Genomic DNA, 4,490 nt, shown 5'->3' on the forward strand with positions numbered 1-4,490 from the left:
TTTTTTTTTTTTTTTTTTTAAGAAACTAAGAAAATAGATTGCTAGCTAGAGTAATACATAAAAAAGAAAAGATTAAATAAACACAATCAGAAACAACAAAGGGGATATTACCACTGACCCCACAGAAATACAAACAATCATCAAAAAATATTATGAACACTGCTATGCACATAAACTAGAAAACCTAAAAGAAATGAATAAATTGATGAACACGTACACCCTCCAAAGACTGAACCAGGAAGAAATTAAATGCCTGAACAGACCAATAATGAAGTCTGAAATTAAGACAGTAATAAATAGTCTACTGAACAACAACAACAAAAAAAGCCCAGGAACAGAGGGATTTACAGCTAAATTCTGCCAAATGTACAAAATAGCTGAAACCATTCCTACAGAAACTACTCCAAAAAATTGAGGAGGAGGAACTCCTTTCTCATTCATTCTATGAAGCCAGCATCATCCTGATATCAAAACCTGGAAGAGATACAATAAAAAAGGAATGCTTCAGGCCAATATCCTTGATGAACTTCAATGCAAAAATCCTTAACAAAATGCTGGCAAAGAAAATCCAGCAGCACTTCAAAAAACTTATTCACCATAATCAAGTAGACTTCATCTTTGGGATGCAAGGTTGGTTCAACATATGCAAATCAATAAATGTGATTCATCACATAAACAGAACTAAAAACAAAATAACATGATTATCTCAATAGATGCAGAAAATGTGTTCAATAAAATTCATCATTCATTCATGTTCAAAACTCTCAGTAAAGTAGGTATTGAAGGAACATACCTCAGATATGAAGAACCATCTATGACAAACCCACAGCAAACATCATACTGAATGGACAAAAGCTGGAAGCATTCCCCTTGAAAATTGGCACAAGACAAGGGTGTCCTCTCTCACCAGTCCTATTCAACATAGTATTGGAAGTTCTGGTCAGGGCAATCAGGCAGGAGAAAGAAATAAAGAGCATCCAAATAGGAGGAGAGAGAGTCAGACTATCTCAGTTTGAAGATGACATGATCCTATATTTAAAGAACCCCATTGTCTCAACCCAAAAGCTTCTTAAAGCTGATAACCCCAGCAAAGTCTCAGGATACAAAATCAGTGTGAAAAAATAATTAGTATTCCTATACACTGACAAGAGTAAAGCCGAGAGCCAAATCAGGAATGAACTCCCATTTACAAATGCCACAAAAAGAATAAAATACTTAGGAATACAACTTACAAGGGAGGTGACAGATCTCTACAAGGAAAACTACAAACCACTGCTCAAAGAAATCAGAGATGACACAAACAAATGGAAAAACATTCCACGCTCATGGATAGGAAGAATCAATATTGTTAAAATGACCATAGTGCTCAAGTAACGTGCAGATGCAATGCTATTCCCATTAAACTACCATTGACATTCTCCACAGAGCTAGAAAAATCCATTTTAAAATTCATATGAAACCAAAAAATAGCTCGAATAGCCAAAACAATCCTAATGAAAAAGAACAAAGCTGGAGGCATCACTCTCCCTGACTTCAAACTATATTACAGGACTACAGTAACCAAAACAGCATGGTACTGGCACAAAAACAGACACATAGACCAATGGAACAAAATAGAGAACTGCAAAATAAGACTGCACATCTACAAGTATCTGACCTTCAACAAACCTGACAAAAACAACCAATGCGGAAAGGATTTCCTATTAAATAAATGGTGCTAGGATAACTGGCTAGCTGTATGCAGAATATTAAAACTGGACCCCCTTCTTATACCATATATAAAAATTAACTTAAGATGGATTAAAGACTTAAATATAAAATCCAAAACTATAAAAACCCTGGAAGACAAACTAGGCAATACCATTCAGGACGTAGGCACAGGAAAAGATTTCATGACAAAGATGCCAAAAGCAATTGCAATAAAAGCAAAAATTGACAAACAGGGTCTAATTAAACTAAAGGGCTTCTTCACAGCAAAAGAAACTATCAATAAACAGACAACCTATAGAATGGGAGAAAAATTTTGCAAACTACACATCTGACAAAGGTCTGATATCCAGCCTCAGCCTCTATAAAAGAATTTAAACCAATTTACAAACAAAACAAAACAAAACCCATAAAAAGGAGGCAAAGGAAATGAATGGACACTTTTCAAAAGGAGACATACATGTGGCAACAATCATATGAAAAAAAAAAGATTTGAATTCTTTATCTCTCGTGTCTGAGTTTCCATTTTAGTTAGGGACCACTAAAGGAGAGCTAGTGTGGCCTTTCATGGTGTCACTACACTCAGAATTTTTATGGTGCCATTAATTCTCGTGTTGGTTTCTTCTCATCTGGAGATACTGGCACCTCTGATTTTTGTAATTATTTTGTACAGGTAGGATGTTTTCTTTTACTTTCTTTCTTTATAAAATTAGTGGTTTTCTGTCTCTTTTCTTTCCCTTTTCCCCTCCCTAGGGGTGTGACTGTAGAGAATGTTGGGTAAAGTCTTTTTGCTTTTGCACTTCTTTTGGCAGGTTTTATACTTATCTGCGCAGTTCAACCTAAAAGCCAGTAGATGGTATTTATGAATAAGAACTGGATGGCGCTAATATGGCTGGGTATATACCTGACCCTTGTTTACTGAGAGAAGGTCTCTATTGCCTCAGGCAATGGACTGATCTGTGGAATGCATAGTGGTTTGAGCTCTCTGCTCAGCCCTGGGGAGTGGGGACTATTATGGACAGGTCCAGACCAGGCATGCCCATTTGCAGGACCCTTGATGACAGGTGCAAGCACTAGTGCTGAAGGAGAATCTAGTGGGTGGCCTCCAAGCACCCAGAGGTGCACCTAGGCATTGAGCTGATAAATCTTCTCAGCTCCAAGTTCTCTGCATGAGCAGAAAGCATGGCCTAAACTCTCAGTCTAGTAGAGTGGGTTCTCCAGGTACCTGGAGGTCTGCCTGAGTGGGTAGTACAGAGGGTGCTGCTGCACCACAATCTCTGCTCCAGGATCGCTGCACAAAAAGGGCAGAATGGCTCAAGCTATGAATCTGGGTGAGCAGGCACTTTGAATACCTGGAGATCAGTCTAAGCATGCAACAGAGAGGAACCTGCTGCATCATAATCTATGTCCAGGGCAGGTAGGGTGGCTCAATCTGCTGAACCAGGTGAGCAATTGCTCTGAATGCCTAGAGACTTGCCTGAACATAAAGTGGAGAGAGGCTCCCTGCACCAGGATCTCTGCACAAGGAGGGTGAGGTGGGGCAAGCTGCTGATCCAGGTGAATGGGTGCTCTGAATACTTGGGAATATGCTTGGGCATGGCCTGGAGAGGACTCTCTGCACAAGAAGGATGGGGTGTCTCACATTGCTAGTCAATGTGAATGAGTGCTCCAAATGCTTGGAGATCTTCCTATGCATAGAGAGGAGGGGGCCCTGATGCACCATAATCTCTCAGGGGAGCAGGCTGGGACACCCAGCAATGACTCACTTAGATCACTTCCAGGTCACCAAGTTGGCGCTGGCTTCAAATCACCCAGCCAAAACTGTAGCTATAGCATCCCTCTTCCCAACCCAGGCCTGAGATGGGGAAGAACACAATTCTGGTGACTGCTGCTGAGGAGCTCTTTATAATTCTGACTGTGGAGGCCCCTACTCCACTCCAGAGCAAGTGCTCTAATCTCTAGTCTAAGATTGAAATGCCTGGAGGGCCATGCTGCCAGGTCACCAAAGAATGGCTGACTGTATTAACCTGGATTCAAAATGGCATCCTGCTCTGAGTCCTGAGGGTCCAGGGGAAATGCCTGTAGCTTTTCTCACTCTCTTTCCGTCTCAGACCTCCAAGCCTCTCCCTGAAATAGTCCTGGAGCTTGGGAGAAACAAAGTGCTCTCCCTCAGCCTGGGTTGCTCAGATCCCCAGTGGAAAGGTGTCACAGAGGGAGGCTCTGTGCCTCTCACATGTACTGGAACTTTTCTCACTTTTATCAGCCAGATGCTGTCAAGAGGGCTGTTTGCCTGCATCTCCTCCCCAGGATTTGGGGAGTTTTTTCTGATTTTGGTGGATTTCTCTTTTCCTTCTTGAGTTAAAGTTCAGAGAGCTGATTTTTATGCAAAATCCCTAATTTCCATTATAGAATATATTTATATATGTACATATATGGATTTTCAGGTGCACAGGAAGTCAATGCCCCTAACCACCATGGTATTCAAGATCCAACTGTACTAAGGTTATAAAAATTGTCATTACTAGGCCTATATAGGTCAATATAACTTTAGAAATCTAAATCCAGAAAAAGACAGTTTACCATTCTAACATTTGTATTATGAAGATTTTTAAAAAGTGTTTATCTATGTACAGACATTTTATCTTTAAACATTTGATAACATAATAATCTTAGTCCACTTTTTTCCTTTTAGGAAGAAATATATTAGAACAATTAATGTTTATTCCTTCATATTTTATATAAATTTAATTTCTATTATTAATTTTTCTTATTATATATTAATT

This window comes from Rhinopithecus bieti, unplaced genomic scaffold, assembly GCF_001698545.2.
Source record: "Rhinopithecus bieti isolate Rb0 unplaced genomic scaffold, ASM169854v2 scaffold_55715, whole genome shotgun sequence".
NCBI lineage: Eukaryota > Metazoa > Chordata > Mammalia > Primates > Cercopithecidae > Rhinopithecus > Rhinopithecus bieti.